Here is a 22,642-nt window from a genome sequence, read left to right on the forward strand (position 1 = left end):
GCTAGTGGCACTGCTCCGGCCTCAGACTGAGGTCCAAAGTCCGACCTGGGCCCTCTTAATTACACTACTGAGAATAAGCCCAGCCCGCAAAGCTTGGAGTGAAGCCCTGACAAGGCCCGTTCTCCCAGCACTGCATGTGGTAAATTGCCCACACAGTAAGCAAATATACCTCTGTTACAGAAATGAAGAACTGGCCGAAAAAGAAGCTAAAATCTGTGTAATATGTTTGCATTTTTTTTTCTTGTAGAGAGAGCTACATTGGCCACAGTCTTGCCATTTTGCGATGCCTGTCCGAAGAGCGAAGAAAGAAGAAGTTACACGGAACATATCGCGAACCTCAGTTGACCCCATTGTTGACCCCAAGAATCACGTGATCCTCCGCATGCAAGCAATCCTTACAAAAAGAGTGCTTTATTTTTCATATATAAATTACTTCGTACAACATTTGCATACTTTGTATTATTAAATTGCGCATTTAGCACACGTTTTCTTTTTCGAGTATGGAGTGAATGAACTCGACACAAAGCCAAGTCAATCTATTTAAGGCGCGTCTGGCTTCGCTGTTTAATCGTCGTTTTTTTTTGGTGCCGCTATTGCCGCTTTGCGCGTTTGTGTTTTGACACTCGTTTGAGTATTTAAAGTTGCAGGCTGGGACTTGCGCTAGCTAGGGCAGCAACCTTTCATGTGATATTAGAACGCACAGCGGTTGGAAATGTCGCCGACTCGGTCAATGCGGCGCGTCCTGACAGCCACCTTGTCAGTTGACTGGTTCAACTGGGACCGCCGACCTCAGTTGAACTGAGCTGCAGTTGAGATTTCAACTGCAGTTGGCGCTGCCGTGTAACATCGCTAACTGTCGTTCAGTTCAACTGACCGCCAACTGAACTGCCGTTGAAAACGCCCGTGTAACAAGGGTACTCCGCCTTTCGTAAACTGCCATGGGCGGCGGAACCTCGCAATGTAATTCTTCAAAACGAGCTCGGCAATCCGCTGTCTTTAGTTTACTTCCGCTGGTTCTAATACTTTCCCAGGAAACGCAACTGGGCACGAAAGTCTGCATGCTTAGTGTGGCCTTCACTCTGATGCAAGTGGTGAAAATACGCACCGTCGATCGAGTGAAAGCCGTGCGTTGTTTATGGCAGTCTGTAGAGCGCTATGTGCTAAGTTATGCCGGGGTTGCGTAAAAAAAAAATGATTTCAATCAGCTGCCTAGAGGTGAGGTAAGGTGCATTCTAGCCACAGCTACTCTCCCAGTTGCTAGCAAAATACTCTCGGCCTGTTCACAGGCACAAGTTGAATCACATATGGTGAGATAGGAACGGCGTACATTCTGCAGTAATCCCACTGAGCACAGAATATCTTGTAGCTGTCTTGATATGTCTATATTGGTCACATATATCTTGAGCTATCAAAGACATCTACAAGACGTTGCTTGGTGCTAGTCTAGAAGACATCATCGGCAAGATGTCTGGAATCTGTCTAGTGAAGAATTTTTGTCTTCAGCTACGCAAGACAGTTATTAGCCGGCTAACGCCAGATGTCTTCTAGAGTTCTGCTTCAGAAGTCTGCCATACTTCCTAACAAGACGTTTCAGGGTCACATATATGCGCCTATAGTGCAATATGTACACAATTTAACTGGACGACACTGTTCTGCATACAAGTATAAATTGTCGAAGGTTTGTTCTAGCAATTTTTCAGCTTGCAAAATACTGTATCCAAAGTGCCTGCGCTTTTGAATTAAGCATGCAATTTGGGCTGTTTCCAGCATGCAGGACCAATATGGCACCAAGAAATGCTGTTTAGGCGATGGGTATCTGAACATAATGTACAAAAGCCGCTGACACCTTCATTTCTGCAGCCGATAGCCACACGCGTACTGTGTTCGACCTCACTGGGCGCAGTCCATTCCGCCGGAAGACTCCAAACTCCGAGTGTTCACAACGACAAAGTAAGCTAGCGATGTATCCGTGTGTGATAAAAGCTAGTAGTTCGCACAGAGGAAAGATTTGCTGCGCCGATGTTAATACGGAACGCCAGCTATGCACGATCCGCCATTCCCAAACTTCGCGCGCCGTGGCCTTTTCGCACCCCTCCTCTTTACAGCGAGATAGAAAATAGTGCGCCAAAATAATTACGCAAGACGCAGGTTGTATTTACCGTTTTGAAACAAATACGTCATAAGCAACAGTTACATTTTACTTGTATAGCTTGTTTTATGAAATATATTTCAGATTTCTATTGTTTTTAAAGTTATTGTATCAATGCGCTGCTCGGCGGCTGGCCATTTCAAATTTTCGTCGTGTCTAGTCGTGTCTGCACGTTAGACCGTTGGTTTGTGACTGCGTTGAAAATGTATCCCGCACAGCGGCTGCTACTTCTGGCTGCAAGGCAAGCTTCGCTTGGTGAGTAAGAAATTGTTTCTTCTAAATGAATCACTTAATGGAGCAGTAAAGTGACTGAGTGTTTTCTTTTTCCGATAAAAATGCTGCAAGGACCGTTGTTTGCATCCGCCGGCGCAGGCTGTATGGGCGAGCAAGATAGCGCGCGCGGACCGTTTAGTCAGTACGAAAGGCGGTGTTTTATGGCGCATCTACAGTTTTGTGCATGCAGGAAGGTTTTTCGCTTGTAATTCCACTCGCCGCGTTTCGTGAACTGCCATTGGCGGCGGAACCTCGCGATGTAATTCTTCAAAATGAGCTTGGCGATCCGACGTCTTTCGTTGATTGCCGCTGGTTCTAACACTTTCCCAGGAAACACAACTGAGCACGAAAGTCTGCATGCTTAGTGTGGCCTTCACTCTGCAGCAAGATACAGAAAATACGCACCGTCCAGTGCAAGCCGTGCATTGTTTCTCAGCCTGCAGAGCTCTATACGCGCTAAGTTATGCCGCGGTTGCGAAAAAGAAAGAGAACGATCTCAATAAACCGCCTTAGAGGGGAGGGTAAGGTGCATTCTGGCCACAGCGACTCTCCCAACTGCTAGCAAAATACTTTCGGCCTGTTCACAGGCACAAGTTGAAACACATAGCGAGATAGGAACGGCGTACAAACATTCTGCAGTGATTTAATTTTAATAGTTCATAAAATGTTTACAGTCAGCCATTACATTGCCGTGATTGCCTCGAGGATGCCATCTAACAATAGCGTTCGCTGCCTACCCCTTCTCCGGCGACCCTCAACCTTTTCCAGCATCAAATCTTTCTCCAGCGACTCCTCTCTTCTCATCAGATGACCAAAGTGATTTTACATTTTCATATAGTCAAAAAGCACAATTTAGTTCTTTTTAAGTTCCTGAACTGCATGCTGTGTGATGTGCTGGTGCTCTATTTGCTTTGGTCCTCAGGTTTTTTTTTTTTTTTTTTTTTTATTGGCGGAAATGTTTTAAGAAATTAAGCTTCAGTTGAATTGGTACAGAAAGAAATCGAAAGCAAATCTTTCGGACGGACCTCATATAACGAAAAGCCTATTATAATACACAAAAACATATCAATTTCATTTGTTTTCTTGCTTCAGGGCCAACAGACTCTTCCTATCCAGAACTGGGAAAAGAAAAGAGAGTACTGAATCATAACTTACTTGTAAGGCGTATAGAATGTAGCCATGTTATAAATGGGTTCAGTGTATGCCTTCTGGCTGTCCTCAACAACAAAGCTGTGACTCCACGCAAACCTTTTGATAGCATACGGACTCCTCCCGAAGTGAAGGTGTTTGGCATCAAAGGTGAAATACCTTCATTTAATTTCAGTTCAGTTCAATTCAGTCGTGTCCGACTCTTCGTGACCCTATGGACCATGTCACGCCACGCTTTCCGGTCTCTCACTATCTTCCTAACATCACATAACTTCCTCTGCAGTGCCTCGAGGATGCCATCTAACCATAGCGTTCGCTGCCTACCCCTTCTCCGGCGACCCTCAACCTTTTCCAGCATCAAATCTTTCTCCAGCGACTCCTCTCTTCTCATCAGATGACCAAAGTAGCTGAGCTTTAACTTTAGAATTATTTAACTTAGAAATAACTTCAGAATTTAGAATTTAATGCTCTTTTTCACATTGTGCTGTTGTGTCTGTGTTTGGTGCTCTTGTTATTTTGTGTCTGCTCGAATTTTCATGTAAACAAAACACTTACCCAACAGCTCAAGCAAGTGAGCTATGCATTCTTTTTTTTTTTGCTCTGAGTGCATGCTCGCTGTTTAAAATATTGCTTTCATTTGTTCTAGGAAAACCTGGTGATGCATACATACATAGGTACCTACATATATACATGCATAGATACATACATAGGTAATGCATCCATACATAGATACATGATACATAGATTTATTTCTTCTCTACATATGTCGAATGAAACACTTAGTAAACTCAGAGGCAGGAACCTTACCCAGCATAGAAAGTGACTCTCAATAAAAAAAAAGAAATGTATAAATCAGGAAAATGGTGGTTCTCTTCAGGTGTGTCTGTTGGTGAAGACAAGAAAATGTTTTAGCCTTCGAGGTCATCAAGGAGTTATTAATATACATATATTATACTCAGCACTATTTTGTGCTGCTAGTGCGTGTCTTGGTTAAACATATTTTTATTGTGTACTCAGTACTCTCAACCTTATGTGACATATTTTGAGGTTAAATTCTTATCCTATGTTTTGTAGTCAGTGATTTGCTTTATTAAACTTCACAAGAAATCTTTAAAGCATTGGAACACCTTGCAGGTTGCCACCACCTCCACGGCTGCCTAGCAACTATCCTTTTCCTGTCTGTGCTGCAAACACAACTTAGCAATGAGGGCCACAGGACTGACATCTCACTGGGCAGTCGCGGGCTACTGACTGAATACACAGGTATGGTTTGACTGTGCCAAAAACTTAGTTGCCAACAGTGGGACTTTTTCCTTCTGTTTGGGAGCTCATATATCTAAATCGTGCTTTTGATTTTAATCCTGGCAGGTGTGACATGGAAAGCCTTCAACACCAATGAAACTTAGTTTTGCCGACGTCACAAAAGAGTGGTTGGTGTTTGCCTTGTGACAAAGACCAAGTCCACATCTAAAGGCGCTGCACAGCCACCATGAACAGTGCCACAATAGCAAGCAGCTGGGATCAAGGCACCTTCTGTGCTCATTTACAACTCAAGTTTGAAGCTGTAATTTTGCAAAGGTAGGCCTCCAACAATTGACAGAGAGGAGCCTCCCAATCAATTGAGCCACAAAGGAATTCCCCCTTTTCATGGCAGTAGGTGACAAAAAGAGGCAGTGCAGCTGGTGTTCAGTACCGATAAAGAAAAAGCTGCCCAGCCTAGTTAGCTGTGGACAAGGGCTGAAGTGGTGCCAGTGTTGAGAACGATCTGATTGGCAGAAAAGCCTTCTTTTAGGGATATTCGCCCCTTCATTCTTAATTTGTAACTGACTGCAGTGGATCTGATAGCCCCAGAAGTTTTCTTTTTTTTTTCAATTTTCTCTGCCCTCTAGGGTTGTACAGAATAACAGATGCACAACCCATGCCAGCTCCCTCATTTTACGATGCTTTCATGCCAGAATGTTGGCAGTGGTATTCAGACCTTGTTTTTTTTTTTTCAATGCCTTTTCTCCATGCATAATAACAGGCTATTTAGCGTAACACAGTCGCACACAAGACAGAGGACACCATCAGCACTTGCAACTGTTCAGCGAAAAGCAGCCGATATACATAGCCTACTCAGGTGATGCGCACGGGTACAAGGCAACATGGAAACAGCACCATTTTGTCAAACTATGCGTGAGAAATGTTTCTTCAGTCTCATAAGAAAAACCAATTTGCTGCTGACACAGCTGTAACCTGCTTCTTTATATGAAGGGCTTCTAGTGTTTCATGAGCCGTTACCTACAGTTTTCACAATTGGTGCAAACCCTACGGTGCAAGAGAAGTCGCTCACCTTCATTGTTAATGTCTTTTGCATGTTCCCTAAGTTGGCCATTGACGCAGAATCCTGCTTGTGCAAAATAAGATTTTTCTACATGACAGTAGAATTTTATAGATGGTGGTGCACTTTACGAAATGCTGGCCATGTCTCTTCTGACAGCCGACCTGTTTGTTTTCGTAGCTTATGTGATGGCATAGCTGAGCAAGCTTTCAGGGAGCAGAGGATACCATCTATACATTAAACAGGTTTGAGCTGTGTCAGTGACACTCCAGCTTTTCTTTGAGGCTGAACAGATATTTCTCATACCTGCTTTGATAAGATTGGTGCTGTTTTCCTGTTTCCTTGTACATGTGCACATCAGCAGTGAAAGCTATGCATCGACTGCTTTCCCCTAAATAAACAGTTGTAGTAAGTACATGTGGTGTCTTCTTTCTTGTGTGTGTCTGTGTTATGCTAAATACCTTTTTTATTTCTGAAAACCAACTATCTCAGCAGTTAACTTCCTTCTTTTATACCAGCAGAATGTGAAGAGCAGCACCGTGTGCAACACTGAATTTTATTCTCTTTTTTTTTGTTTTGCTGTGCCTTCTGTACTCCTCGCAAGCTGTTTGCTGCACTACAAAAGGTAAGGGCAGTTGGTGCCATCATGGCTGGTTCATGCTGCCCTTATCTTTTGTAGTGCTGCAAACAGCTTTTGATATGGAATATAGTGGTTGGTATGTACAATGACAGGGATGCGAACCTTTTGCTCCTTCCTTTTTTTTTCCTTATGGTGCCTTCTAGTGTTTCTTGTAGAGTGATGTATGACCCTTACCTGCTACCTTTTTTCTTAGTACTTTTTAGTTATGATAGTAGAATGTAACTATGACAGGCATGCAGCCATTGCATTTTTTTTTTTCAGTGCATTCTAGTCATGCTAACAGAAACAGCAGCAGTGAAGCAGTCTTGGCTTCTTTTTTTTTTTGCAGTGTAGATTTTTTAATGGATTTGATGTCGTGCCTATTGCTCAAGTGTTTGCGCAGTTTCTACAAGATGTATGACCAGCATTCAGTTGGTGACATGCATGCACATATAGTATGAAATGCAACACGTGATGATGGTCCTTTGTGAATGCGCCTTTTTCTGTATACTGAAGCTTTTTCATTCGAATTTGTTGCTTTGTTTTATTTTATACAAACATTATGCAGATAGTTCGTTCAACCACTCAACCAGTTTTGTACACTTTTGCATACCTATCCCTGTTTATTTCTAGTCATTTCCTGTTCTTGTTTGGAGTATGGATGTTGTCATTCTTTCGTAAACAGATCATTTTAAGCTTGGAGAGAACTGCATTATTATTTTGTCATTTTCATACCACTTGTAGTGTCTAGTTTCTGTGCTTGTAACTTCGTAGCGCATTGTTGAAAAAAAATCAAATATATGATTTACACATTTTGTTTCCTAGCACCTTTTGTAGCTATTGCCGAATCTCCCAAAGAGCACCCAACCATGGCTGTCCACCGTACAGTGTGGCATGTTTTGTAACAAAGAATGTGTACAGTTCTCACTTACTGTTTGCAGTTTTAATGTCTGTGAGAATGAATGACAATGTGCATCATTCTTTACATGTCATGTGTTCGTGAGTTGGCTCTTTCTGGTGTTTTCTTCCTTGGTACAATATTAGGCTTCAGAGAACCACATTTTTTCATTTGCATACTGTTGCTTGTGGCTTTCCTTGCTTTTAACATGCATGAGATTGTTTAAGTTGCCTATTTGCAATGTATAATGTTGAGGAAATTAAAGAGTTCTGTAGTTTACTCATCTCATTTTCTAGCATTGGGTGCAATTACTACCAAACTTTCTAAAGAGCACCTGATGGCCATTAACAGTGAAATGTGGCACGCTTTGTAATAAAAACATACAGTTCTCATTACTAGACAACAGTTGTAGTGCGTGAGAATTAATGATTTACAATTGTACATCAGTTTAGCTTGCATCATAACTGAATGTGTGAAAGAGCACCGTGGGTGTGTGACGGCAATGCAGCTTTAGTTGTAGCATCTGATGAGACTATATTTTTTGTCTGGCAGTGGTGTTGAAAACCTCTGCAAATACATAAGCATTTCAGACTGTTTTGCGAGAAATAGCTGGGAATAAATAATTTAGAGCATTGCAGTAGATTCTAGAGCTCATTTTAGACATTCAGAATCTATTTTAATGATCTCTAGATGATGACTTGCAAGACGTCTTGCAGCTTAAAAAAGTGGGTGCATTAGCTGAGCTAGAAGGCAGCTACAATAAGTACCAAGACATATAAAAACATCTTTCATATCTTGTCAAAGCATCTTTTAAATGTCTATCAGCTGTCTTCGGTGCCACTTCAGATGTCTATAAGGTGACTTGTTTGTCTTGGGCAAGATGCCTTATAGCTATCTGCTAGACTGACTTACGTTTAGTAAGTTATTTGTCTTTCAGATTTCTAGGAGATATCTTGCAAGACGTCTTGTAGCCTAAAAAAGTGGGTGCATTAGCTGAGCTACAAGATCACTACAAGAAATATCAAGACATCTGGCAATGTCTTGCATATCTTGTCAAGACATATTATATACGTTTAGTAGCCATCTCAGAGGTCTACTGAGACATCTATCGGGCATCTTGCTTGTCTTGGCAAGACAGTTTATAGCCGTCTCATAGATGGGTTGGTGTTTACTGGGAATTTAATTTTAACAGTTCATAAAATGTTAACAGCCGTGCATTACATTGCTACAACAATACCTAGTCCGTAGATATGCAGTTATTAAGTGATTTGACATTTACTGAACTGCATGCTGTGAGATATTATGCTATGTGATGTACGGGTGCTCTATTTGCTTTGTTCCCGAGGTTTTTTTTTATTGACGGAAATGTTTTTTTTTTTAAGAAATTACGCTTCACTTGAATTAATACAGAGGGAGGTCGAAAGCAAAGCTTTTAGGAGGACCTCCTATAACAAAAGCCTAGTATAAATACACAAAAAAATATATCAGTTTCATTCGCCTCAGGGCCAATAAACTCTTCCTGTCCAGAACTGGGAAGAGAAAAGAGAGTGTACTGAATCTTAATTGACTTTTATGGCATATAAAATGTAGCCGTGTTACAATATACCTTCAGTGTATGCCTTCTGGCCACCCTCAACAACAAAGCATGACTCCACGCAACCCTTTTGATAGCATATGGACTCCTCTGGAAGTGAAGGTGTTTGGCAGCAGAGTTGAAATGCCCTCATTTAACTTAATGCTCCTTTTTCACATTGTGCTGTTGTGTTTGTCTGGTGCCCTTTTTTTGTGTGTGTCTGTTTTCGTGTAAACAAAACACTTACCCAACAGCTCAAGCAGTGAGCTATGCATTCTTTTTTTCTTTTGCTCTCTGGGTGAATGCTCAATGTTTAAAATACTGCTTTCACTTGTTCTCAGAAAAACTGGTGATGCATACATACATACATAGATACATGATACATAGACGTTTTTCATCTTTACATATGCCGAATGAAACCCTTGGCAAACTCAGAGGCAGAAATCTTATCTAGCATAGAGAAAAGATTTTGTAGACAAGCGTCATGTTTGTAAACAAAGGTGGCGCTGCGATCGGCAGCGACATGGGGTGTAGGCAAAAACGCAGCGTGCCCAAGGTCAATGTACAACTGGTCGCGCAACTTGGAAGAAAACGCGTGTAGCTGCCTACTGCCAGCGGCATCAACTCGATGATGAGGGCTCCTGCGAACTGTGAGGCAAATTACTAGCGCACAGAAAATAAGATCTGCCAGAACTCCAAAGAATTAGAAAGTAAACATAATATTCTCGCTCAGGAATGAATGCAGTTTTTGTTTCTTGCCTAAGAAAAAACGTGTTACATTTTTAATAATATTTTAACTTGTTTCTAACGGCCTCTCTCGGCCACTTATTATCCGCTGCGTAGTTGCCCGAAGCTCAGATGGCTCAGATATGGCACAGACCAAAGCTTTTTTCATCCGCGGTGTGGGTGCGTCATCGGCCCCGGTTCAACGTTCATCGTTGCGTGCTGCGTACAGAGTGGGTTATCTGTAACAAACAGTCAGTATTTTATTATGCTGGTTGTGGTAGAGCTTTACAGCAAGGCGAAGACTGTCTGTGCTCGATGAGAAACTGATTGCCGCTGCATGTGCGCATTTCCGGACGATGGGACAATGCTGCGTCACAGCTCGGCTCGGCCTCCCAGGCACGTCGCAAAAGTGGTGGCTTGTTTTACGGATACACGTCTGCATGAGCGGCGTATCGCTGCATGTTTTAATTGAGCGGTGAAGGTGAGATTTTATTGCCCCCAAGATGCGTGTCGCATTGCTCAAAGCCTTCCGTTCCGCACCCTTTGCTGCGTGTTTTGCTTACTGCGTCGTATTACCGCACCAACGTTCGCCGAACGTGCTTTAGCTGTTATCACAGTGATGTTCCTATTGTCAATGGGATCTTTCTCATGAACATGTTAAATGCTTAAGTTGTAAATTTGTAACCTCACATTGACTCCGCTCAGTGGCAAATGAAGCGCGAGTAAAATAATGGAATCGTGAACAGGGCGAGATTTATTGGAGCGAAGCTATATATCGTAGATATTTTCACTTCTCAGACGCATTAACTTCTAAATACTAGCAATCCCAATTTGAATTGCTTACCTAAGCTCTTACAGGTTGGCGTTCTAGCGTTAGCGTTAGTTATTCCGTTCGTTTGTTTTTGTTGTTCTTTGACACTGATATGTACTTTCCCTAGCAAAAAAGACCAATAGGGTGCGTTATTGGTTTTATAAGAATCGGTATTGGTTCTGTAGGTATTCTATGTGTTTTATCTGCATTTCTATGAGACTTATTCAGAAACTCATAAATCTTATAGACTGGTACATATTTGTCCTATAGGCAATAGTATTGGTTTCATAGGTTTATCGGTGGGTTGTATAAGAAAAGTATCAGACCAGTGCAGAAGCCCATACATCTTATAGGCTGATACATGCTTGTCTTGTAGACTACTACATATTGGTTCATGTGTCTGATACATCAGTATGCCTTTGTTTATGGGTCTTGCATGCAGGATCAGTACGTTGGAGATTTTAGGTCTTTGTCATTGTTTCCTTTTCCATCTCGGACACATCCCCAAAACTCACGCATTCATCCCGTTTATTGAGTGTTGCCGTAACGTACAATATTAGCCGCAATAACAATTGAGAACGCTGCGCGCGGTCTCAACAAACTACGTACGGTTGGAGTTGGAGCCGCAGGACGCGCGACGCTGTTGCTACTGGATCACTGAATAGAGATGGGAAAGCACGCGGATATAGCACGGTTCTGTCGGGGCCCAGCTCAGTCACAATCACCTACATGTGCAGAGCAGGACGGTGAAATGGATTGAGAGGCGCGCGTCCAAGCAACTGCAACGCTGCAACCGCCGCCGAAGCGAGAGGAGTCGACAACGAGCACGCGACGAGTACGGCTTGAGCTGCCGACGCGGTAGCGCGATGCCGGCGGCGCCGCGGCGCTTCGCAGCGGAGAGGTAGGTTTTCTTTCTCTCACTCCCACTCCCGCGCAAGCGTTCCCGTGCTGGCCTCTCTCATCCTCCTTTCCACCTCTCCTCTGGGCGCGCATGCGCAGCTCCGTAGAGGCATTGGCGCTGGCGCGATCGCTGATCGGGCGGCAGTTCGGTCGGTGCCCTGTGTAAGTTTTCGCCGATTTTCGGGGTGCTTCTCGAGGATATCAACGTTCCAGCGCACGTTCAGCTTTTGATCAGGTGCGTATGCATCACTTGCAACTTCGGGCTGACGTTTATACTTTGTCAGTGTATGATGTGGCTTTGCGTTGCAGAATGCCGTTGCCTGCACGCCAACAAAGGAATTTGAATCGCGCGGTGTGATATAACGCAGCGTCGAGTTTTAAAGTTGTCGGCACGATTTCTTGAAAGTATTGATGAAACTTTTTAGCGTTAATCTGTTTTCGAATATCGTGCGCACTGTGTTTAAGTGGCAGAACCTGTGGTGAGGCGCAAGGCGGAATGTTGGTTCAGCAGCTACCTCGGCGTTCAGTGATGGCGGCGCCTCTCCTAACTGCCTCCGCATGAATACGCGCGCAATCGCGGTTGCCGGTATATGTGTGGACCGATGTTTTGAAGTCATGGTGGTGTCGCGTTCTTGAAATCGCTTATTTTTCAAGCTGTAACGCAATTTTTTATTTCTTTCAGGTGCCTTAGCATTCGAGAGACTACATCATCGGGCCGAAATCCGCAATCTTGGAATCGAGGGCTACCTGGATGCAGTCAATGTTTGGATTATGTGCCAGTATGCGTTGCCGCTGTCATTGTGGATTAAAATGTGTATACATGCACCTGCTGCGTAACTCATCCCTAGAAAATGGAACATAGCTGCCCTCTCCTTTCAGGTGTTCGGAGAGGTAAAACACCCGCAGCTACTCGATGAGACCAATATTCCATAGGGCCTACAAAACCAATAGGAAGCCTACTGGTTTTGTAGGTCTATCAGATTATTGACAGCTATGGGTGTACTAGCATTACAGACCTATCAGTTTATCAGATGCCATAGGACCGATAAAACCATAGCCTATACGACCAGTAAACAATTGACCTATAAAACCAATACTCCAGTAGACCTGTAAAACCAATCGGCTAGGATACCCATAAGACCAATACTCTGGCAGACCTATAAAACCAATATCAATAATCTGATAGGCTATTAGTTTTCTATCGGATTTTTTTGCTAGGGTTTGTTGGCAAGATTTTTTACCCTTTTATAATCTCACCGCGTCTCGTTAGGAGACCTACGCTGAGGTCATTTTGTTATCACGAGGATTTCATGAAGACCGTGACGAATGAGCGGTGGTCGCTTTCCTACACTTAAAGATTTCATTGTCGTGAAGCGTCTATGTAAGTAATCGTGAATTAATAAAGCCTGGCTTTCTATGCAGCACAGCTTCACTCATTTATGCCCTTAGTGAAATGCCTCAAGCCATGTGATTCTATCCATGTGCTTGCCGAATTCACTTGAAGGCCCTTGTTGACAAACGTGCCCGAAGAAGTAAGCCCCAGAATGCGTTTACATGACGCGCGACGAAAGACTAGGCTAACGACGACGGAGGCAGAACGATGCTATGATAAGGTGGTTAAAGATGCCGTAACATTTCAGTTAACGTAAAACTTGACAGTAGAAATCCATGTCAGGTAAAGTTGGCTGAACAGTTACGGTGTCCATTTTTCTGCCTTATCCGAGCACCGTTCTGCCTCCGTCGTTGTTGGCCTTGTTTTCCGTTCATAAGTAGAAAGGCGATCAAATTCCCCGCCAAAAGTACGTCCCTGTGACGTCACAAGCAACGTCACGTGTTTGTTGTGCCTCACAGTTCGCAGGGGGCGCTGGGAAACTAAAGCCTCGCTTAGAGTCGACACGCAGGCGTCTATGGGAGTTACGCTACCATTTGTTCTTCTACCATGGCGTGCCTACACAGCGCCAAGCGACGCTGCCTTCGAAACCAGTTTGTGCGGCGAATATTCTGAAGCGTAAGCTTCGCTTGTGCGTAGAAATAGTCTTGTTTATGCCTGGAGAGTAGTTCAGCACTTTATCAGCCGATTACTTCTGGAATTACCTGGTTGAAGAGTGCTGCATTGGCTTCGCATTTTAGGAAAACGTAGCGCAAAGAAGACAAGGACAAAAAGAGAAGGAAACACACACGAGCGCTCGTGTGTGTTTCCTTCTCTTTTTGTCCTTGTCTTCTTTGCGCTACGTTTTCCTAAAATGCGAATGCACCAACTCGCCCAATTTAGCATTCTTGTGCATTGGCTTCCTTCTCCGTGGCCTCAACAGCGTGTGGCTACGGTACGTAGGCGATTGCCGTGAGTGATTAAGTTAAATAAAAACGAGACGAAAATGTAGAAGACTAATAGTCAACACTATTCAACTTACGGGCCTATTTCTAGGGTGCAAGGAGGACGACAATAAGAATGACTGGAAGTGCGTTTTTCATATGACGACTCTATTGATGGGCTTTCTGCTGCTTCAAGCACTTTCACTCTAAAGAACAATATTATCGGCAACTATATATAGCAAACTAGAAATTGCATTTCTAGCTCACTTTACCAGCAACTTAAGTCATAGAATTTCATATTTAGTAAGAACTCAATCTTTTAATTTGTAACATGTTCGCATAGTGCGCTGCCAACTTGCTTTCGCCTGCTCGATAAAAAAGACGTCTGTCCCATCTGACAGACGTAGCAAGGTCATTCACAGGTTAATATGTACATGAAGGCCCGTAAGAATGCTCATTTTGTTCTTTTAGAGAGGTGCATGAGTGCAGATCCAACATTCTCCACGATTGCTTGCAGCGAAATTTGTGCGATCTGCTGAGCTTTTTTAACATACTTGGAAATTTTTTATTCAAATGCGCTTCATCTTATTCTGCTTATTTTGCACCCCTCATAGGCGATTCCTCTTTCGGACATTAAACTCTAAGTATATAGTATACCTTAATATCCTGCTCGATCAGAGCAAGGTTGTACATGGATATTTAATTCGTCAGGATCTTATAATGACCTCCAAAAATAAAATTTAAAAATATGAAAACTAATGCTGCAGGACTGCCCGGATTATAATGATAATTATAGAACCTGTGATGGAGTGACTCGTTGAAACTCTCAAAACTAAAAACAGAAAAGCTACCTTGCAAGTCCAGGACTTTTATTTCGGCAATATCGCACTGGAGTGACCACTCAAGGTAATTTTAGTTACCTTCACAGCAGCTTTTGTGTCCTTTTCTGTGTGAACATATGCACGGGCAGTACTGCAAGTGAATGCAACTCACAGTGCAGCTTCCCTGCGGGATCATACGCACACGAAATATCGCGTCTGAACTTCTTATGACTTGATAGTATATCGAACCGGGCACGAGCTGTAGGCATTTGTTCTTGCGCTATTCATCGTGCCGCCGAAAAACAATTGTGACAATTAAGGGTTGCAAACAAACTGATCTAGTTTCGGTGCAGAAGTGCAACGCACGTTAGCCGCGAAGGCAATTCGTCACCGAAGAGTCGACTTGTCGCGCTCATCGCCCTGCCCTTTGCTCTCATCTTTATCTTACCACAAGAAACATGTTAAAATAAGTGCCATTTTGTATTTTCTGCCTCAAGGCGCAATCAACCGCAACACAGCTTACAGAAATATTTGGAATTATGCCCAAAGACACAGCAAACGCTGCGTGTCCAATGCAGATGGCCCGCGCTTTGGCCTACACCACGAGAGTCACTGCTGTCGCCAGCGCCGCCGCATCTCCACTGACGTCACGGGCTGACGCTTGTCTATAAATGAGAAAAATGGTGGTTCTCTTCAGGTGTGTCTGCTGGTGAAGGCAAGGAAATGTTTTAGCCTTCGAGGTCAAGGAGTTGTTAATATACATATATTACACTCAGCACTATTTTGTGCTGCTAGTGCATGTCTTGGCTAAACATATTTCTATTGTGTACTCAGTACTCTCAACCGTATGTGACATATTTTGAGGTTAAATTCTTATCCCAAAGTGAAATCTGTGCCACTGTTTTGTAGTCAGTGGTTTGCCTTATTAAACTTCACAAGAAATCACTAAAGCATTTGAACACCTTGCAGGTTGCCATCATCTCCAAGGCTGCCAGCACCTATCCTTTTCATGTCTGTGCTGCAAACACAACTGAGCAATGAGGGCCACGTGACTGACATTAGGCAGTCGTGGGCTACTGACTGATTACACAGGTATGGCTTGACTGTGTCAAAAAGCTGGTTTGACTGCAAAAACTTGCAGTTACCAACAATGGGATTTTTTCCTGGGAGATCATATATCTAAATCGTGCTTTTGATTTTAATCCTGGCAGGTGTGACATGCAAAGCTTTCAACACCAATGGAACTTAGTTTTGCCGACATCACAAAAGGGTGGTTGGTGTTTGCCTTGTGACCAAGACCAAGTCCACACTTGAAGGTGCTGCGCAGCCACCATGAACAGTGCCACAACAGCAAGCAGCTGGGATCAAAGCAGCTTCTGTGATGTTACAACTCAAGATTGCAGCTGTGTAATTTCTCAAGGGTAGGCCTCCAACCATTGGCAGAGAGAAGCCTCCCAATCAAGTGATCCACAAAAGGCTTCCCCTTTCATGGCAGTAGGTGACAAAAAAGAGGCTGTGCAGCAGGTGTTCAGTTCCGACAAAGAAAAAGCTGCCCAGCCTATTGAGCTATGGAGCAGGACCAGTGTTGAGAACGACCTGATTGGCAGAAAAGCCTCCTTTGAGTGATATTTGCCCCTTCATTCTTAATTTGTTTAACTGACTGCAGCAGATGTGATAGAACCGTAGCCCTGGCAATTTTTTTTTCTCTCTGCCCTCTAGGGGTTCTACAGAATAACAGATGCACAATTCTTGCCAGCTTCCTCTTTTTACAATGCTTTCATGCCAGAATGTATGGCAGTGGTATTCAGCTCTTGCTTGTTTTTTTTAATGCCTTCTATCCATGAATAATAAGTCTATTTAGCGTAACACAGTCGCACACAAGACAGGACACTACCAGCACTTATTACAAACTGTTCAGCAGAAAGCAGCTGATATACATAGCCTACTCAGGTGATGCGCACGGGTACAAGGCAGCATGGAAACAGCACCAATTTTATCAAACTATGTGTAAGAGAAATTTTTGTTCAGCCTCATAAGATAAACCAATTTGCTGACACAGCTGAAACCTGTTTTTTTTATATGGACTTCTAGAGTTTTATGAGCCGTTACCCACAGTTTTCACAATTGGTGCGAGCCCTACAGTAAAAGTCGCTCACCCTCATTGTTAATGTCTTTTGCATGTTCCCCAAGTTGGCCATTCACGCAGAGCCCTGCCTGTCCAAAATAGGATTTTTCTACATGACACTAGAATTTCATAGACGGTGGTGCATTTTACGAAATGCTGGCCATGTCTCTTCTGACAGCCGACCTGTTTGCTTTTGCAGCTTATGTGATGACTTAGCTGAGCAAGCTTCCAGTGGGCAGAGAACACCCATACATTAAACAGGTTCAAGCTGTGTCACTGACACTTCACTTTTTCTTTGAGGCTGAACAGATATTACTCTCATACCTGCTTTGATAAGATTGGGGTTGTTTTCCTGTTGCCTTGCACATGTGCACATCAGCAGCGAAAGCTATGTGTCGACTACTTTTCTCTGAATAAATAATTGTAGTAAGTGCACATGGGAGGTGGTTCGTTCGAAACCCGCCGCTGGACACCCACCCGTAAAAATAGGTACAAGCATCCCTCGGGCTTTCACAGGGGTGTGCGCTTGCAAGAGGCTCCACAAACCCCGCTGCGTTCCCTCTGGGACAAAATAGTTTCGAACATGTCAGCCTGCAGAGGTTGTTCGAGTCAGTGTTTCACGGGGTTCAAAACTGAAAAAGAGTCATGTCCTGCACACGCCAAAACTGAAAAGGCTTGAAGTTTGAAGTGCGAAATGCTCTAAACCAGCGTGTCGAAAAGACTTAAAGGTTCACTGTCACCGATGAAATGAAGTTCACTTCTTAGAGAATCACCGCAGTCCTGGGCAAGGCCAGATTTCCGGCTGTCTGACTGTCTTTCTTTCTTGTGCGTGTCTGTGTTGCGCTAAATAACCTTATTCATGTCTGAAAACCAACAAGCTCAGCAGTCCTTTTCATACCAGCAGAATGTGAAGAGCAGCACCGTGTGCAACACTGAACTTTATTCTATTTTTTTTTTGCTGTGCCTTCTGTACTCCTCTGAAGCTGTTTGCTGCACTACAGAAGGTAAGGGCAGTATGTACCATCATGGCTGATCCATGCAGCCCTTATCTTTTGTAGTACTGCAAACAGCTTTTGAGATGGAATATAGTGGTTGGTGTGCCCAATAACAGGGATGCAAACCTTTTGCTCCTTTTTTTTTTTTGCTTATAGGGTCACTGCAGCACTTTTTGCAAAAAATGGGCTTTCAGCAGAAACCCACTGCTTTTCATGCTGCAAACTCTGATATCAGATTCAAATTAGGCAGAAATAGCCTTTTTTCAACATAATTATGCAGCCCGCGCAACGGGGCTCACCACGGGTTGCGCCGCCACCTGTGATTGGCCCAGACGTCACGCGACATCGTGAGGACCGGGGAAGCTGCCCATGCGGCTCCTTCGCTGCACTGTGTGCTGATCGCCGCTCTCTACGGCTTTGTGAATGTCATTATGGCATGCCATTTCTACACGACCTACCAGATGCGCCCACAAACAATGCAGCACTTCCATTGTGAAGAGCATGGATTTGGCATGAAAGCTTGCTTTGGTTAGAGTATGGCATTTTGAAAAGTGGTGTGTGTCATGAGTAGCAGAAGCTATACTTCATCTCACGAGATGTTTGCAGCTCTGCGAAAGGCAGAGGCACCCCGGTCCAATCAGGATCACGCACTAGAATAGGCAATTGTACTCCTACGGACCTCTTGCCCCCCAAATTGGCGGGGGTGCCAGTAGAAGCACAATTCTCTATTATTGTGCGCAGGGGAAGAGGAACTTGGGAGCCTTTCGCAGAGCTGCAGATATCTTGTGAGATGAAGTATACATGGCCCTCCGCGCGCATATTCCTGGGAAGGAAGGGCAGCGAACATTTATCTACTACCTCCATCGTTCTGCCCAAAAAAGTCAGTGTTATGAAAAAAAGTGGCTGCACAGCAACCATAGTTCTGCATAAAGAAAGTAACAAAATTCCTATAAAGAAAGGTGTTAGGTAAGGAGACACAATCTCTCCAGTACTATTCACGGCTTGTTTAGAGGAAGTATTCAGAGACTTGGAATGGGAGCAGTTAGGGATAAGGGTAGATGGAGAATACCTCAGTAATCTGCGATTTGCTGATGACATTGCCTTGCTAAGCAACTCGGGGGATGAACTGCAAATAATGATTGATGACCTAGACAGGAAAAGTAGAAAGGCAGGCTTGAAAATCAATATGCAGAAGACTAAGGTAATGTTCAACAGCCTCTGGAAGGAACAGCAGTTTGCATTAGGTAGCGAAATACTGGAAGTAGTGGACGAATATGTCTACTTAGGACAGGTAGTAACCGCAGATCCGGACCATGAAAAGGAAATAACAAGAAGAATAAGATTGGGATGGAGCGCATTTGGCAAGCACTCGCAGATTATGACTAGCAGCTTACCGGTATCGCTCAAGAGGAAAGTATACAACAGTTGCATCTTGCCTGTACTCACCTATGGGGCTGAAACGTGGAGGCTAACCAAGAGAGTTCTACTTAAGTTGAGGACAACCCAGAGGGCTATGGAACGAAAAATGGTAGGGGTAACATTAAGAGATAGAAAGCGTGCAGAGTGGGTCAGAGAAATAACTCAAGTTACCAACATTCTAGTAGAAATTAAGAAGAAGAAATGGACATGGGCAGGACATGTAGTGCAAAGAGAGGATAACCGATGGTCGCTTAGGGTAACAACTGGATTCCAAAAGAAAGAAAGCGTAGCAGGGGGCGGCAGAAAGTTAGGTGGGCGGATGAGGTTAAGAAGTTCGCAGGGGTCAAGTGGATGCAGCTTGCACAGAACCGGGTTAAGTGGAGAAATATGGGAGAGGCCTTCGCCCTGCAGTGGGTATAATCAGGCTGATGATGATGATGAAAAAAAAAAAAAAAAACGACCCAAGGCTTGGTGTACCAAATCCTGCTTTGAGTGCCAGTCGTCCTGCCTTGGGGATACGAAGAATTTTATAGAAAGGGTGAAGCAGTACACAGCTGCCACCAGACAAATGAACAATAAGCGAAGCACGGTTGCTAGATACCAAGTCAAATGCGTGCAGAATGCGGCTTGAGTCATAGGACATTTAGCAGACAGAGCATCTTTCCCTTCTATCATACGCTTATATACGTTTCGTGAATTGACGGCTGACTTATGTTGAAAGCCAAACAGCAAATCTGCCGCACCCATACCGTTATGAGAAAATAATATTGCGAAATGTGTCGTTTTCATTTATAACTTCATTTGCATCGCCAAACAAGACAGGACTATGTAAAATGACGAGGCAGCAACGGGTGAAAAATCACAAGGCCATATATGAAAAACTTCGATGATTGTTTTGCTTGGACGCATCGAAGGAAACCTCTGTGCGCTCCTTACCTCAATGCGCCTATACTCAGCTGAGTGGTACACGCTTTATCTCCTAATAGCACTCCCATAAGGGATCCACGAACATATTAGGCACGTGCTGTACTGGAAACAATCGTGCAAAGCCTTCACAACCTAGCTGCGACACAACAGTGGGCTCTTAATCACCTGCTCGCTCACAAAGATCAGCACGTGCTGCTGATGAGTTGTCCATGTTTAGCACAGAAGCCATTGCGTGGAGCTTTTGCGAAAAAAAACTCTTAATACAACCATGCGCTGATGCTGTCTGCCCGTCCCATCGTGAGGTTGCACTCCATGAACGGATCGCAATCAACGCTAAATGCAACCGTTCACATACAAACAAGACCTGAATAGGCAGGAAGTAATGGAACTATGAAGTACAAGCCTTACCTGCCTTTTTTCCCTTTAATAACCACTGTTCTAGGAAATGGTGACTGGCCCAAGTCTTTTGTGCAAGGAACTAGAAGGAACCGTGTAATGGCTCAGCCATGCCTTTTTGACAAAGCCCTATAGAAATCGAATTAGGAACAAACTGCATGTAGTCAGTCACGAAAATGCTTCGAGTAGAATGTTTCCTTTGTCGGCTTGAATTTCTCTCCTCAGCAGCTTTGCTTTTGCTGCGAGCAGCGAGCTTTTGATACAATGGAAGTCTACATCGTCGCGTCCACAGATGTTCATGCATCCAAGCACATGCAGAGCTGTGTTGTATCAGGCCTACAACACTAAGTTGACGTGTTTTGAACATCCGCAACGCACGCCAGAAGAGGAACGGTGCAGGCCAAAAGCTCCCTTTGTTGGCTTTGAGTACCTGCGGCTCCTTACAGTGACATCACAATGTTTCTCCGCTTTCCTCCTCTGTAGCAGTCGCGCGGGGCGCGGAAAGTTTGAACTGTGCGCTTTCAGTCAGCGATTGCATAATCGAAAAATTAACTTCACAGACATGATAAAATAATCTTCAACAATCTATAGTATTGGCACATTTAAAAACCGCTGCAGTGTCCCTTTATGGTGCCTTCTAGTGCTTCTTGTAGAGTGATGTGCGACTCTTTCCTGCTTCCTTTTCCTTAAACTGCTTTCTAGATTAAAATGTAACTGTGACATACATGCAGCCATTGCCTTTTTTTTTTTTTTTTCAGTGCATTCTAGTCATGCTAACAGGAACAGCATCAGTGAAACAGTCTTGGCTTTTTTGCAGTATAGATGTTTTAATGGATTTGATGTGCCTAATACTGAAGTGTATATATAGTTTCCACATGTATGTATGACTAGCATTCAGTTGTTGGCATGCATGCACATATAGGGGGTATTCGCGTGACGTCACAGCTGACGTCTGTATGCAGCCGACGCCATCTTTGCATCCTGTTCTGACCAGTACACAGTGGACTAGTACTAGCACGGGGTGGCGGTTAGCTTAGCTATTCGTGCGTCTCCGTTTGCTCTGTCACTCTGCCTCATGTCAGCACCGTTATGAAAACTCAATCGGTATCATGAGTGACAGTTCGATTTATCGGCAAAGTGTGCGCAATGCGGAGAGACCTGTACGAAACAAAACTTTGGTACCAACCCGTGTGCAGTCGATATGCGCAACTGCGCGGTAAGCGTCGACCTGTGCCTACGCATAAATATGCGACATTCAGAATTCCTTGTCCTACAGACGAATTTCGTCACAAGAAACCAATCGCAAGCCTACCGACCACTCAAAGAAAGCAACTCTTACAAGCGGCTGGGTTAAGAGCCGCGGTCAAAGCAGACGGACTCGCTCTTTGTGCGATTACGTGCGTGCCGTCCAATGTTTATACCAACTAAACCGTGGAGTTTTTGTAGCTGATATTCTGCATAGAAATGGCGTTTGGTAGTCAGTATCTTTTATACAAAACTTGTTTGGTGTACTTTCCTTAATCGATCGGAAGAAGTCAGATGTTTGCATCGTCTGTGGCGATAAAGAAGCAAAAGAAATCGCTGCCACCCACAGCAATGACACCGGTGGTGCCACCTCGTTGCCTTGTGGGCTCGAAATTATTTTTTGCAACAAAACTTGAAATACAGTGCAGTTTTGGCCAAGCTAAACTTGATTTGTTATTAGAGATAAATAAGTTTAAAAGTTCTTCAAACCTTCTGCAAAACAATTTTGCCCACCTATGTTCCTTCGCCAAATCTGCATGCGGTCTGCTTTGATTAGCAGCCAACACAGACAATGCGAACATCGCTTCTGATCGAATGAGGCAAATGCGGCAAACAAAGTTTAGCGAGCCCTCTTTGAAGGATTTTATTGCAGCAAAACAAGACGAGGTGTTGGCAGCGCGCTACGTGCATGCGCATGACTGGAAGCGATACATTTTTGTGCTGCTCTTTTACCGGGAATGTGTCTTGGGAGTGCGTGAAGAACAGTAGTACACGGATAGTGTAAAGAGCTGGCTGGCTGCAGGGCACATCCGGAAGATTCCAGTCCAGCCCGTTTTGACATACATTTGTCATATTCCAATGATACTAGTCGCATCTCTGTGAGGTGTCTCGTTCTAGTAGAGTTGTTCGTGTGTATTCCGAAACCTTAAAATGCCGAGGTCGTTTGCGCAGCTCTTCAGCTTTCATTGTTTACACTGTGCACG

At 43.9% G+C, this 22,642-nt stretch overlaps 1 protein-coding gene and 2 long non-coding RNA genes across 4 annotated transcripts in view; 2 read left to right on the forward strand and 1 right to left on the reverse strand.

The window, feature by feature from the left end:
- LOC146170950 (uncharacterized) overlaps window positions 1-22,642 on the reverse strand; it is a 720,860-nt gene that overhangs the window by 50,768 nt on the left and 647,450 nt on the right. The window lies entirely within an intron of this gene.
- Window positions 2,015-7,687, forward strand: LOC146170951 (uncharacterized). The gene is made up of 3 exons (XR_014703028.1): window positions 2,015-2,404; window positions 4,706-4,834; window positions 4,940-7,687. It is a non-coding gene; the product is annotated as an uncharacterized LOC146170951 (long non-coding RNA).
- Window positions 11,406-12,243, forward strand: LOC146170952 (uncharacterized). The gene is made up of 2 exons (XR_014703049.1): window positions 11,406-11,653; window positions 12,101-12,243. It is a non-coding gene; the product is annotated as an uncharacterized LOC146170952 (long non-coding RNA).

This window comes from Amblyomma maculatum, unplaced genomic scaffold, assembly GCF_055883805.1.
Source record: "Amblyomma maculatum isolate TAMU_Amacu unplaced genomic scaffold, ASM5588380v1 scaffold_24, whole genome shotgun sequence".
In the NCBI taxonomy this organism is placed as follows: Eukaryota; Metazoa; Arthropoda; class Arachnida; order Ixodida; family Ixodidae; genus Amblyomma; species Amblyomma maculatum.